Genomic DNA, 16,525 nt, shown 5'->3' with positions numbered 1-16,525 from the left:
TTTCTCCCTTAGCCTTTCTCTTTTGATCTCTTCCCGCGTCGCCTTCCCTCTGGCCTCTCTCCTCTGGGCCTTCGCTCTTCACGCTTCTTCGTCACAGCCTTCACAGCGTAAAAGGATTGTTCCTCTTATATGAAAAGGCAGTGCTCCTGCCGGTTTCTCCAAAAAAAAAAGAATTGTTCCAGGCCAGGCGCACGTAGTAGCACTGACTGGCACGGGGACGCGCGAACCCACGCACGATTCCCGGCCGCTGCGTGCGAGATGTGCTTCTGTTCCGTAATGTACTCCCTTTATTCCACAATGTAGTGCTTTCTCTATCCTCGTGCTTCAACTTTGACTGTAAATTTAACTACCAAGACCGATTGCGGCGGGAGCAAAAGTAATATCAGTGAATTCGTATTCGAAAGAAGTTTTTAATAATGTAACTTTTTCTCCCGGCGCAATCGGTCTCGTTCGTTAAATTTATGATCAAAGTTGGACCTCGGAAAGCGCGGGCACACTATATTTTGGAATGGAGGGGTAGCGGTCGCTCGCTGAGTTTGCATGCATGCATGGCAACGTTTACCTAGCTAGCTTTGGTGCTTTGGCTGGCCGCTTTAAAGCAATGCAGACAGTCTCAGACATGCTTCTGGTGTTGGTAATTGTGATATCGTCTGTTTTCTCAAAGGACGCCAGTATGGTTTTCTGAGTCAAGACCTTCGCTTCCGACATGTTTTCTCCCCTCCCTCTCGTAAAATATTTTCCGGTAGCTGCAGGTTGGGTGTAGTTGCTGAGTGAAGCTCTGACTTCTCACCATGAATGTTTTCTTATACTCCTATACTGCTAGTAAACAGCTAGTGGCTTAATACTGAGTGTGCGAGTTCAGGAGCAGATTAACGTGGTGATTAGGCAGGACCTTGGTATTAAAATGGGCATGCATCGTGATCGTGGACCTTGGCGCGCGCAAAAGGACATGGGATTCGCCTGTCTTTTGACCTCGCAATAAAGAAGGCGCGAGCGGCGTGGCGCGACGGCCTAGGAGCGGGGCAACAGCGGAGCAGCGCTGGGCAGGCGACCTTGGGGCTGGCGAGCGAGACTGATAAAAATTGATGGATTTGATAGAAAGAAAGAACCGGACACCGATCCATCTCATCTCAGCTCTGCATGCACAGAACACACATGCATCTTCCCGGATCTCACCAAGATCCATGCAACGCAACGCACAACACAGCGAGGCGAATCCATCGTCCATGTGCGGCAGTGCAAAAGGCAAAGCATACTGTAGTCGGAGTAGTACTGGTACTGCCGCTGCTAAGCATGTTGTCTAATCCATGTGACGCTTGACGCTGGGGAGCAAGATTCCAAGCCCCATTCGCGGCCCGCGGGCATGTCTGTCTGCCCAGTGCCGACCTATGGCGCCCTTGGGGCCTTCCTTCTCTGCTCTCCCTCAATTATTTTTCTGCAAAGGACATGAGATGAAATGACGGTGGTATCAATTAATGGATTAATCACTCACTGGCTTGTGACTAGTAGGAGTAGCTAGTGGTGGTAGGAATAGTAACGTGAGTGCTTACTCAGGGCTTTGTGTTTGTGTGTATGTGTGATTGTTAGTGATGCGCTGCGGGATCAATCATGGATTGACTTGGACAGGCCATGTGGAGGCTTGTGAAAAAGATGGCAGAGGCACCGGTCCTGCCTCTCTCGTCTCCTCCAGCGAAACGATGGCGAGCCGAGACCGTCCAGAAGCTCCACGCCTTCCATGATTAACTGCAGTCACCAAGAACACTGCCAATTTTGTCCCGGTAGGAGTTCGGTCATTTTTTCTATCAGAATTAATGCTGCCCAGTTTTGTCTGAATATGGATCGCAGACAAAAAAACAGGGACAACACTGGTAAGTGTTGAATATTTGAGCAATCTTCTACTGGTAAATAAATCATGAAGAAAAATAATAAACAAGATGATCAAACGAAAAATAGTTCGATGCATAGTAGACATATAATATAGGTAGATAAGATGAAAGCAACATGTCCATATCAATTATTATTTTTGCGGAGAAAACTTCCAATCAATTCGACAACTGTCAAGGTAGTACAAAGAACACTCAAAGTAAAAAAAATACATCCAGATCCGTAGACCATCTATCAAGGACTATTAGCACTGGAGCGAGCCGAAGGCGTGCCGCCGTCATCATCACTCCCTCATCGGAGTCGGGTATACCTTGTTCTAGTAAACAGTAAGGAAGTCGTCATGCTACGGCCTCATAGGACCAACGCACCAGAATAGCAACCACCGCTGACGAATAGAAGCGTAGATTAGAATGATCCAACTTGTAGACACACCAACACAGACAAACGAAGACCGGATCCACGTGGATCCACCGAAGACATACTCCGAGCGAATCCCGCGAGATACGCCGGAGACAAACCTCCACACGCCCTCCAATGATGCTAGAACACCATCGGGATGGGGGCTAGGCGGGGCGAATCTTATTCCATCTTCAAAGAGCCGCCACTGCCTCGTCTCTCCAAACACGAAACAAACCCTAATGAAACTCAAAAGAACTTTAAAAACTGAGCCCTCCCCCCGACAAGAGTCGGGATCCACTGCGCCGCCATGACCCTAAGACCACAGTAGACAAGGTAGATCGACAGCGGCGCCGACTGGAGGCACAAGAAACCCTAGGGCAGCTGGGTGCACACCCGAGCCAAAGGGTACAAGCAAAGACAACATGTCCATATCAATTAATAACACTAATAATTGGGGAGCAATGCCCACCGTAAGGGATAAGAAGAAAATCAACTCGAGTCTCCCGGCCCCACAACGCCCCCATGGGCATCGAGGGGGGGGGACCCTAGCCGCTGCGACAAGGAGCCCCTCCCTTTGCTCAACACACACATTGTTGAGGGACCGAGAAGATAAGTCTATAGGGGGGGTGAATAGACACTTAGGCAAAGTAGCAACTTTAAGTTTCATGGAATTTAGGCAGATTTTAGCACAAGTTAAATGACAACCAATACTTTCTACACATGCATATCTAGAGTATAGGTAGCAGATAAAGGACAACATGCAAATGCAAGAAAGTAAAGGGAGGTAAAGATCGGAAGATCAAACGCAATGAAGACACGATGATTTTTGGTGTGATTTCGATAGGTGGTGCTATCGTACATCCACCTTGATGGAGACTTCAACAAACGGAGGATAACGGGTACGCGAGTCCACGGAGGGCTCCACCCACAAAGGGTCCACTAAGAAGTAACCTTGTCTATGTCAACATGGCTTTCGTCCACGAAGGACTAGTCTCACTCGGGACAGATCTTCATGAAGTAGGGAATCTCCTTGCCCTTACAAACTTTTTGGTTCAACTCCACAAGGTTTGGAGGCTCCCAAGTGACACACAACCAGTCTAGGAGACACCGCTCTCCAAAAGGTAATAGATATTGTTGATAATGAACTCCTTGCTCTTGTGCTTTAAAAGATAGTCTTCTCAACACTCAATAACTCTCTGGCGGATTTGGCATGGTTGTAGGAGAAGGATTGGAGTGGAAAGCAACTTGAGGGGGCTAGAAATCATGGATCAAAGGTTGGAGTGGAATCCCCTTAATTTCAACACAAATGTTGGTGGTTCTCTCTCAGAAAATGGATATGGTAAGTGATAGTTTCGTCCTGGTTGCTCTCCCTAAGAGTAGGTGGTGTGGGTGGGGTATATATAGTCATAACTAAAAATCTAACCGTTACACACCTTTATGCACAACTTGATGGAACCGGGTGGGATCTGGAGAAAATTCGTAGGAAGTGTTGGGGAACGTAGTAATTTCAAAAAAATTCCTACGCACACGCAAGATCATGGTGATGCATAGCAACGAGAGGGGAGAGTGTTGTATACGTACCCTCGTAGACCGAAGCGGAAGCGTTGACGCAACGTAGAGGAAGTAGTCGTACGTCTTCCTGGTTCAACCGATCCAAGCACCATTACTCCGGCACCTCCGAGTTCTTGGCACACGTTCAGCTCGATGACGCTCCCCGGGCTCCGATCCAGCAAAGATTCAGGGAAGAGTTCCGTCAGCACGACGGCGTGGTGACGATCTTGATGTTCAACCGTCGCAGGGCTTCGCCTAAGCACCGCTACAATATGACCGAGGTGTAATATCGTGGAGGGGGGCACCGCACATGGCTAAGGAACGATCATGAAGATCAACTTGTGTGTCCTAGGGTGCCCCCTTGCCCCCGTATATAAAGGAGCCAAGGGGAGGGGGCGGCCGGCCAAGGAGGGAGCGCCAAGGGGGAGTCCTACTCCCACCGGGAGTAGGACTCCCTTCTTTCCTAGTTGGATAAGGAGAAGGGGAAAGAGGAGGAAGAGGGAAAGGAAAGGGGGGGCGCCGCCCCCCTCTCCTTGTCCTATTCGGACTAGGGAGGGGAGGGGCGCGCGGCCACCTCTTGCCTCCTTTCCTCTTCTCCCTTAGGGCCCATGTAGGCCCAATAACCCCCGGGGGGGTTCCGGTAACCCCCGGTACTCCGGTAAAATCCCGATTTCACCCGGAAACGATTCCGATATCCAAATATAGGCTCCAATATATCGATCCTTATGTCTCGATCATTTCGAGACTCCTCGTCATGTCCATGATCACATCCGGGACTCCGAACAACCTTCGGTACATCAAAATACATAAACTCATAATGAAACTGTCATCGTAACGTTAAGCGTGCGGACCCTACGGTTCGAGAACAATGTAGACATGACCGAGACACGTCTCCGGTCAATAACCAATAGCGGAACCTGGATGCTCATATTGGTTCCTACATATTCTACGAAGATCTTTATCGGTCAGACCGCATAACAACATACGTTGTTCCCTTTGTCATCGGTATGTTACTTGCCCGAGATTCGATCGTCGGTATCTCAATACCTAGTTCAATCTCGTTACCGGCAAGTCTCTTTACTCGTTCCGTAATACATCATCTCGCAACTAACTCATTAGTTGCAATGCTTGCAAGGCTTATGTGATGTGCATTACCGAGAGGGCCCAGAGATACCTCTCCGACAATCGGAGTGACAAATCCTAATCTCGAAATACGCCAACCCAACATGTACCTTTGGAGACACCTGTAGAGCACCTTTATAATCACCCATTTACGTTGTGACGTTTGGTAGCACACAAAGTGTTCCTCCGGCAAACGGGAGTTGCATAATCTCATAGTCATAGGAACAGTATAAGTCATGAAGAAAGCAATAGCAACATACTAAACCGATCGGGTGCTAAGCTAATGGAATGGGTCATGTCAATCAGATCATTCACCTAATGATGTGATCCCGTTAATCAAATAACAACTCTTTGTTCATGGTTAGGAAACATAACCATCTTTGATTAACGAGCTAGTCAAGTAGAGGCATACTAGTGACACTCTGTTTGTCTATGTATTCACACATGTATTATGTTTCCGGTTAATACAATTCTAGCATGAATAATAAACATTTATCATGATATAAGGAAATAAATAATAACTTTATTATTGCCTCTAGGGCATATTTCCTTCAGTCTCCCACTTGCACTAGAGTTAATAATCTAGATTACACAGTAATGATTCTAACACCCATGGAGCCTTGGTGCTGATCATGTTTTGCTCGTGGAAGAGGCTTAGTCAACGGGTCTGCAACATTCAGATCCGTATGTATCTTGCAAATCTCTATGTCTCCCACCTGAACTAGATCCCGGATGGAATTGAAGCGTCTCTTGATGTGCTTGGTTCTCTTGTGAAATCTGGATTCCTTTGCCAAGGCAATTGCACCAGTATTATCACAAAAGATTTTCATTGGACCCGATGCACTAGGTATGACACCTAGATCGGATATGAACTCCTTCATCCAGACTCCTTCATTTGCTGCTTCCGAAGCAGCTATGTACTCCGCTTCACATGTAGATCACGCTACAAGGCTTTGTTTAGAACTGCACCAACTGACAGCTCCACCGTTTAATGTAAACACGTATCCGGTTTGCGATTTAGAATCGTCCGGATCAATGTCAAAGATTGCATCAACGTAACCTTTTATGATGAGCTCTTTGTCACCTCCATATATGAGAAACATATCCTTAGTCCTTTTCAGGTATTTCAGGATGTTCTTGACCGCTGTCCAGTGATCCACTCCTGGATCACTTTGGTACCTCCCTGCTAGACTTATAGCAAGGCACACATCAGGTCTGGTACACAGCATTGCATACATGATAGAGCCTATGGCTGAAGCATAGGGAACATCTTTCATTTTCTCTCTATCTTCTGCGGTGGTTGGGCATTGAGTCTTACTCAACTTCACACCTTGTAACACAGGCAAGAACCCTTTCTTTGCTTGATCCATTTTGAACTTCTTCAAAACTTTGTCAAGGCATGTGCTTTGTGAAAGTCCAATTAAGCGTCTTGATCTATCTCTATAGATCTTAATGCCTAATATGTAAGCAGCTTCACCGAGGTCTTTCATTGAAAAACTCTTATTCAAGTATCCCTTTATGCTATCCAGAAATTCTATATCATTTCCAATTAGTAATATGTCATCCACATATAATATCAGAAATGCTACAGAGCTCCCACTCACTTTCTTGTAAATACAGGCTTCTCCAAAAGTCTGTATAAAACCAAATGCTTTGATCACACTATCAAAGCGTTTATTCCAACTCCGAGAGGCTTGCACCAGTCCATAAATGGATCGCTGGAGCTTGCATACTTTGTTAGCTCCCTTTGGATCGACAAAACCTTCTGGTTGCATCATATACAACTCTTCTTCCAGAAATCCATTCATGAATGCAGTTTTGACATCCATCTGCCAAATTTCATAATCATAAAATGCGGCAATTGCTAACATGATTCGGACAGACTTAAGCATCGCTACGGGTGAGAAGGTCTCATCGTAGTCAATCCCTTGAACTTGCCGAAAACCTTTTGCGACAAGTCGAGCTTTGTAGACAGTAACATTACCGTCAGCGTCAGTCTTCTTCTTGAAGATCCATTTATTCTAAATTGCTTGCCGATCATTGGGCATGTCAACCAAAGTCCACAGTTTGTTGTCATACATGGATCCCATCTCAGATTTCATGGCTTCAAGCCATTTTGCGGAATCTGGGCTCACCACCCCTTCTTCATAGTTCGTAGGTTCATCATGATCTAGTAGCATGACTTCCAGAATAGGATTACCGTACCACTCTGGTGCGGATCTTACTCTGGTTGATCTACGAGGTTCAGTAGTATCTTGTTCTGAAGTTTCATGATCATCATCATTAGCTTCCTCACTAATTGGTGTAGGTGTCACAGAAATAGGTTTTTGTGATGTACTACTTTCCAATAAGGGAGTAGGTACAATTACCTCGTCAAGTTCTACTTTCCTCCCACTCACTTCTTTCGAGAGAAACTCCTTCTCCAAAAAGTTTCCGAATTTAACAACAAAAGTCTTGCCTTTGGATCTGTGATAGAAGGTGTATCCAATAGTTTCCTTTGGATATCCTATGAAGACACATTTCTCTGATTTGGGTTCGAGCTTACCAGGTTGAAGCTTTTTCACATAAGCATCGCAGCCCCAAACTTTCAGAAACGACAACTTTGGTTTCTTGCCAAACCACAGTTCATAAGGCGTCGTGTCAACGGATTTTGATGGTGCCCTATTTAACGTGATTGCGGCCGTCTCTAGAGCGTATCCCCAAAACGATAGCGGTAAATCAGTAAGAGACATCATAGATCGCACCATATCTAGTACAATACGATTACGACATTCGGACACACCATTACGCTGTGGTGTTCCGGGTGGCGTGAGTTGTGAAACTATTCCACAATTTTTCAAATGTACACCAAACTCGTAACTTAAATATTCTCCTCCATGATCAGATCGTAGGAATTTTATTTTCTTGTTACGATGATTTTCAACTTCACTCTGAAATTCTTTGAACTTTTCAAATGTTTTGGACTTGTGTTTCATTAAGTAGATATACCCATATCTGCTTAAGTCATCTGTGAAGGTGAGAAAATAACGATATCCGCCACGAGCCTCAACGTTCATCGGACCACATACATCTGTATGTATGATTTCCAACAAATCTGTTGCTCTCTCCATAGTACCGGAGAACGGTGTTTTTGTCATCTTACCCATAAGGCACGGTTCGCAAGTACCAAGTGATTCATAATCAAGTGGTTCCAAAAGCCCATGGAGTTTCTTCATGCGCTTTATACCGATATGACCCAAACGGCAGTGCCACAAATAAGTTGCACTATCATTATCAACTCTGCATCTTTTGGCTTCAACACTATGAATATGTGTGTCACTACTATCGAGGTTCAATAAAAATAGACCACTCTTTAAGGGTGCATGACCATAAAAGATATTACTCATATAAATAGAACAACCATTATTCTCAGATTTAAATGAATAACCGTCTCGCATCAAACAAGATCCAGATATAATGTTCATGCTTAACGCTGGCACCAAATAACAATTATTTAGGTCTAATATTAATCCCAAAGGTAGATGTAGAGGTAGCGTGCCGACTGCGATCACATCGACTTTGGAACCGTTTCCCACGCGCATCGTCACCTCGTCCTTAGCCAATCTTCGCTTAATCCGTAGTCCCTGTTTCGAGTTGCAAATATTAGCAACAGAACCAGTATCAAATACCCAGGTGCTACTGCGAGCATTAGTAAGGTACACATCAATAACATGTATATCACATATACCTTTGTTCACCTTGCCATCCTTCTTATCCGCCAAATACTTGGGGCAGTTCCGCTTCCAGTGACCAGTCTGCTTGCAGTAGAAGCACTCAGTTTCAGGCTTAGGTCCAGGTTTGGGTTTCTTCTCTTGAGTAGCAACTTGCTTGCTGTTCTTTTTGAAGTTCCCCTTCTTCTTCCCTTTGCCCTTTTTCTTGAAACTAGTGGTCTTGTTGACCATCAACACTTGATGCTCCTTCTTGATTTCTACCTCCGCAGCTTTCAGCATTGCGAAGAGCTCGGGAATAGTCTTATTCATCCCTTGCATATTATAGTTCATCACGAAGCTCTTGTAGCTTGGTGGCAGTGATTGGAGAATTCTGTCAATGACGCAATCATCTGGAAGATTAACTCCCAATTGAATCAAGTGATTATTATACCCAGACATTTTGAGTATATGCTCACTGACAGAACTGTTCTCCTCCATCTTGCAGCTATAGAACTTATTGGAGACTTCATATCTTTCAATCCGGGCATTTGCTTGAAATATTAACTTCAACTCCTGGAACATCTCATATGCTCCATGACGTTCAAAACGTCGTTGAAGTCCCGATTCTAAGCCGTAAAGCATGGCACACTGAACTATCGAGTAGTCATCAGCTTTGCTCTGCCAGACGTTCATAACATCTGGTGTTGCTCCAGCAGCAGGCCTGGCACCCAGCGGTGCTTCCAGGACGTAATTCTTCCGTGCAGCAATGAGGATAATCCTCAAGTTACGGACCCAGTCCGTGTAATTGCTACCATCATCTTTCAACTTTGCTTTCTCAAGGTGATAGAGCACGAGCCATCTATCTACAATCAAGCATAAACAAGCAAGATACTATCAGGTACTAAGTTTCATGATAAATTTAAGTTCAATTAATTTACTTAAAGAACTCCCACTTAGATAGACATCCCTCTAATCCTCTAAGTGATTACGTGATCCAAATCAACTAAACCATGTCCGATCATCACGTGAGATGGAGTAGTTTCATTGGTGAACATCACTATGTTGATCATATCTACTATATGATTCACGCTCGACCTTTCGGTCTCCGTGTTCCGAGGCCATATCTGTATATGCTTGGCTCGTCAAGTATAACCTGAGTATTCCGCGTGTGCAACTGTTTTTCACCCATTGTATTTGAACGTAGAGCCTATCACACCCGATCATCACGTGGTGTCTCAGCACGAAGAATTTTCGCAATGGTGCATACTCAGGGAGAACACTTCTTGATAATTAGTGAGAGATCATCTTATAATGCTACCGTCAGTCAAAGCAAGATAAGATGCATAAAAGATAAACATCACATGCAATCAATATAAGTGATATGATATGGCCATCATCATCTTGTGCTTGTGATCTCCATCTACGAAGCACCGTCGTGATCACCATCGTCACCGGCGCGACACCTTGATCTCCATCGTAGCATCGTTGTCGTCTCGCCAATCTTATGCTTCCACGACTATCGCTACCGCTTAGTGATAAAGTAAAGCATTACAGCGCGATTGCATTCCATACAATAAAGCGACAACCATATGGCTCCTGCCAGTTGCCGATAACTCGGTTACAAAACATGATCATCTCATACAATAAAATTTAGCATCATGTCTTGACCATATCACATCACAACATGCCCTGCAAAAACAAGTTAGACGTCCTCTACTTTGTTGTTGCAAGTTTTACATGGCTGCTACGGGCTTAAGCAAGAACCAATCTTACCTACGCATCAAAACCACAACGATAGTTTGTCAAGTTGGTGCTGTTTTAACCTTCGCAAGGACCGGGCGTAGCCACACTCGGTTCAACTAAAGTTGGAGAAACTGTCACCCGCAAGCCACCTATGTGCAAAGCACGTCGGGAGAACCGGTCTCGCGTAAGCGTACGCGTAATGTCGGTCCAGGCCGCTTCGTCCAATAATACCGCCGAACCAAAGTATGACATGGCTGGTAAGCAGTATGACTTATATCGCCCACAACTCACTTGTGTTCTACTCGTGCATATAACATCAACATATAAAACCTAGGCTCGGATGCCACTGTTGGGGAACGTAGTAATTTCAAAAAAATTCCTATGCACACGCAAGATCATGGTGATGCATAGCAACGAGAGGGGAGAGTGTTGTCTACGTACCCTCGTAGACCGAAGCGGAAGCGTTGACGCAACGTAGAGGAAGTAGTCGTACGTCTTCCCGGTTCAACCGATCCAAGCACCGTTACTCCGGCACCTCCGAGTTCTTGGCACACGTTTAGCTCGATGACGCTCCCCGGGCTCCGATCCAGCAAAGCTTCGGGGAAGAGTTCCGTTAGCACGACGGCGTGGTGACGATCTTGATGTTCAACCGTCGCAGGGCTTCGCCTAAGCACCGCTACAATATGACCGAGGTGTAATATCATGGAGGGGGGCACCGCACACGACTAAGGAACGATCATGAAGATCAACTTGTGTGTCCTAGGGTGCCCCCTTGCCCCCGTATATAAAGGAGCCAAGGGGAGGGGGCGGCCGGCCAAGGAGGGCGCGCCAAGGGGGAGTCCTACTCCCACCGGGAGTAGGACTCCCTTCTTTCCTAGTTGGATAAGGAGAAGGGGAAAGAGGAGGAAGAGGGAAAGGAAAGGGGGGGGGGCTTCCCTTGTCCTATTCGGACTAGGAAGGGGAGGGGCGCGCGGCCACCTCTTGCCTCCTTTCCTCTTCTCCCTTAAGGCCCATGTAGGCCCAATAACCCCCCGGGGGGTTCCGGTAACCCCCCCGGTACTCCGGTAAAATCCCGATTTCACCCGGAACGATTCCGATATCCAAATATAGGCTTCCAATATATCGATCTTTATGCCTCGACCATTTCGAGACTCCTCGTCATGTCCATGATCACATCCGGGACTCCGAACAACCTTCGGTACATCAAAATACAAAAACTCATAATGAAACTGTCATCGTAACGTTAAGCGTGCGGACCCTACGGTTCGAGAACAATGTAGACATGACCGAGACACGTCTCCGGTCAACAACCAATAGCGGAACCTGGATGCTCATATTGGTTCCTACATATTCTACGGAGATCTTTATCGGTCAGACCGCATAACAACATACGTTGTTCCCTTTGTCATCGGTATGTTACTTGCCCGAGATTCGATCGTCGGTATCTCAATACCTAGTTCAATCTCGTTACCGGCAAGTCTCTTTACTCGTTCCGTAATACATCATTTCGCAACTAACTCATTAGTTGCAATGCTTGCAAGGCTTATGTGATGTGCATTACCGAGAGGGCCCAGAGATAGCCCTCCGACAATCGGAGTGACAAATCCTAATCTCGAAATACGCCAACCCAACATGTACCTTTGGAGACACCTGTAGAGCACCTTTATAATCACCCATTTACGTTGTGACGTTTGGTAGCACACAAAGTGTTCCTCCTGCAAACGGGAGTTGCATAATCTCATAGTCATAGGAACATGTATAAGTCATGAAGAAAGCAATAGCAACATACTAAACGATCGGGTGCTAAGCTAATGGAATGGGTCATGTCAATCAGATCATTCACCTAATGATGTGATCCCGTTAATCAAATAACAACTCTTTGTTCATGGTTAGGAAACATAACCATCTTTGATTAACGAGCTAGTCAAGTAGAGGCATACTAGTGACACTCTGTTTGTCTATGTATTCACACATGTATTATGTTTCCGGTTAATACAATTCTAGCATGAATAATAAACATTTATCATGATATAAGGAAATAAATAATAACTTTATTATTGCCTCTAGGGCATATTTCCTTCAGGAAGGCCCTCCTCTGGCGACGCGGGGGAACCCTAGCCGCCGCTAGAGGTCACCTCCGCAGCCCTCCCCTACATCGCCGTCAACGGAGGGCCGGCCGGCGAAGCTACGCCAGACGCCATGAAGGTGGTGGCGGGGCGGATTTGGCCCCACGCGCGCTTCACCACGACCCCGTGCCACCCTCCCCCTCCCCTCCCGGCGGCTGTATGGTGGTCCGGCGGGGATACGGGTGCGCCCTGGCTGTGCTGGACGGCCGGATCCGGCCTCCCCTCGTCGGCCTACCCCCCGCGCGGCTCGGGCCTGTTGCGCCTCCTCCCGTCACCGAGCTCCTCCATGGCAGTCGCGGGCGCCCCCACCTCCACCCCCTCCAGCTGCTGCCCCCGCCCCCTGCCCGCTGACCCCACGTTCCAATATCATCACATAGCCTATACCATATCAATGCCTTTCCCTTCAAAGATAAAGGGAAAACCTTCTTCTTAACTTCATCTCCGGGTAAACCTGCAAGCTTAAATAATCCACAAATTTCATCCACACAGATTAGGTGCATATCCTACATAAGGATTAGTTAGCAGTTTCTCTATCATACCCGAAGGAATCTCATAATAAATATTTTCAGTGGGTGAAGTAGGTTGAGGAGCTACTCTTTGTGCTTCCGGTCGAGGTAAAGATACCCCGAAGAAACCCTTCAAAGGATTATTTTCCATAGTAACAAGTGACAGTAAATTTCAACACGTAATATAAATGTTTCCTTACCAAATTCCACTTACCAAAGGCGCTTCACTCCCCGACAACAGCGCCAGAAAAAGAGCCTTGATGACCCACAAGTATAGGGGATCAATCAAAGTCCTTTCGATAAGTAAGAGTGTCGAACCCAATGAGGAGTAGAAGGAAATGATAAGCAGTTTTCAGCCAGGTATTTTCTTCAAGCACTGAAATTATCGGTAACGAGTAGTTTGATAGCAAGATAATTTGTAACAAGTGATAAGTAGCAATAGTAACTAAGGTGCAACAAGGTAGCCAAATCTTTTTTGTTGCAAAGGATATGCCGAAATGGTCTCTTATAATAAGCAAAGTGTTCTTGAGGACACAAGGGAATTTCATCTAGTCACTTTCATAATGTTTGTTTGATTCGCGTTCGCTACTTTGATATGTGGGTGGATCGGTGCTTGGGTGTTGTTCTTACTTGAACAAACCTCCCTCTGATGATCAACCCCTCTACCAAGAATCCGTAACTACGAAAGAAGAATTATGATAAAACTAACCATAGCATTAAACATATGGGTCCAAATTAGCCCCTTACGGAATAATGCATAAACTAGGTTTAAGCTTTTGTCACTCTAGCAACCCATCATCTAATAACTACTCCACAATGCTTTCCCTTAGGCCCAAAGATGGTAAAGTGTCATGTAGTTGACGTTCACATGACACCACTAAGAGAATCAACAACATACATATCATCAAAATATCGAACAAATACCAAATTCACATGATTACTTATGACAAGACTTCTCTCATGTCCTCAAGAACAAAAGTGACTACTCACAAGTCATATTCATGTCCAAGATCAAAGGGGTATTGAATAGCATAATGGATCTGAACATATAATCTTCCACCAAATAAACCAACTAGCATCAACTATAAGATGTAATCAACACTACTAGCAACCCACAGGTACCAATCTGAGGTTTTAATACAAATATTATATACAAGAGATGAACTAGGGTCTGAGATGAGATGGTGCTAGTGAAGATGTTGATAGATTGGTCCTCCCATGATGAGAGGGTTGTTGGTGATGACGATGGCTTCGATTTCTCCCTCCCAGAGGGAAGTATCCCCAGCGGAATCGCTCCGCTGGAGAGCAAAAGTGCTCTTGCCTAAGTTCCGCCTCGAGACGGCGGTGCACTGTCCCAAAAATCTTCTCCTTATTTTTTCTAGGGCAAATGGGCTTATATACCAGAAGATGGGCACCGGAGGCTGGCCAGGGGCCCCACAAGCCACCAGGGCTTGCCCTGGTGCCTCGTGGGCACCTGGTGACCCCTTCTGGTACTTCTTTTCTCCAATTTTTTATTTATTCCAACATAAATCTCCGTGAAATTTTAGCTCATTTGGAGATGTGCAGAATAGGTATCTGATACGTCTCCAACGTATCTATAATTTTTTATTGTTCCATGCTATTATATTATCTGTTTTGGATGTTGATGGGCTTTATTTTAGACTTTTATATTATTTTTGGGACTAACCTATTAACCAGAGGCCCAGCCCAAATTGTTGTTATTTTGCCTATTTCAGTGTTTCGTAGAAAAGGAATATCAAACGGAGTCCAAACGGAATGAAACCTTCGGAAGCGTGATTTTTGGAACAAACATGATCCATGGGACTTGGAGTGGACGTCAAGAAACAATCGAGGAGACCATGAGGTAGGGGGGCGCGCCCTCCACCCTCATGGGCCCCTCGTTGCTCCACCGACCTACTTCTTCCTCCTATATATACCCATATACCCCGCAAACATCCAGGAGCACCACGAAAACCTAATTCCACCGCCGCAACCTTCTGTACCCAGGAGATTGTTGGGGAACGTAGTAATTTTAAGAAAATCCTACGCACACGCAAGATCATGGTGATGCATAGCAACGAAAGGGGAGAGTGTCGTCCACGTACCCTCGTAGACCGTTAAGCGGAAGCGTTATAACAACGTGGTTGATGTAGTCGTACGTCTTCACGATCGACCGATCCTCAGCACCGAACGTACGACACCTCCGCGTTCAGCACACATTCAACTCAGTGACATCAAGCGAACTCACGATCTAGTAGAGCTCGAGGGAGAGTTTCGTCAGCACGATGGCGTGGTGACGATGTTGATGAAGCTACCGTCACAGGGCTTCGCCTAAGCACTGCTACGATATAACCGAGGTGGATTATGGTGGAGGGGGGCACCGCACAGGGCTAAGAGATCAACATATTGTTGTGTCTTTGGGGTGCCCCCTACACCCGTATATAAAGGTACGAGGAGGAAAGGGCCGGCCTAGGGAGAGGCGCGCCCAAGGGGGGGAAATCCTACTCCAAGTAGGTTTCCCCCCTCCCTTTCCTACTCCAAGAAGGAGAAGGGGGAAGGAGGAGGTGGAGAGAACGAAGGACAGGGGGCCCGCCTCCCCTTCCCCTTTTCCAATTCAGATTGGGGCAAGGGGGGCCGCGTGCCACCACCTGGCTGCCCTCTCTCTTCTCCACTAAGGCCCATAAGGCCCAATAGCTTCCCGGGGGGGAGGGGGTTCTGGTAACCCCCGGTACTCCGATATATGTCCGAAACCTCCCGGAACCCTTCCTGTGTCCGAACATAGTCATTCAATATATCGATCTTTATGTCTCGACCATTTCGAGACTCCTCGTCATGTCCGTGATCATATCCGGGACTTCGAACTACCTTCGATACATAAAAACATCAAAACTCATAATACCGATTGTCACAGAACTTTAAGCGTGCAGACCCTACGGGTTCGAGAACTATGTAGACATGACCGAGACATGTCTCCGGTCAATAACCAATAGTGGAACCTGGATGCTCATATTGGTTCCTACATATTCTACAAAGATCTTTATCGGTCAAATCGCATAACAACATACGTTGTTCCCTTTGTCATCGGTATGTTACTTGTCCGAGATTCGATCATCGGTATCTCAATACCTAGTTCAATCTCGTTATCAGCAAGTCTCTTTACTCGTTCCGTAATGCATCATCCCGCAACTAACTCATTAGTTGCATTGCTTGCAAGGCTTATAGTGATGTGCGTTACCGAGAGGGCCCAGAGATACCCCGCCGACAATCGGAGTGACAAATCCTATTCTTGATCTATGCCAACTCCACGAACACCATCGGAGACACTTGTAGAGCACCTTTATAATCACCCAGTTACGTTGTGATGTTTGGTAGCACACAAAGTGTTCCTCCGGTACTCGGGAGTTGCACAATCTCATAGTCATAGGAACATGTATAAGTCATGAAGAAAGCAATAGCAGTAAACTTAAACAATCAAGTGCTAAGCTAACGAAATGGGTAAAGTCAA

This window comes from Triticum urartu, chromosome 5 (assembly GCF_003073215.2).
Source record: "Triticum urartu cultivar G1812 chromosome 5, Tu2.1, whole genome shotgun sequence".
Taxonomy (NCBI): Eukaryota; Viridiplantae; Streptophyta; class Magnoliopsida; order Poales; family Poaceae; genus Triticum; species Triticum urartu.
This window is presented reverse-complemented; position numbering follows the sequence as displayed.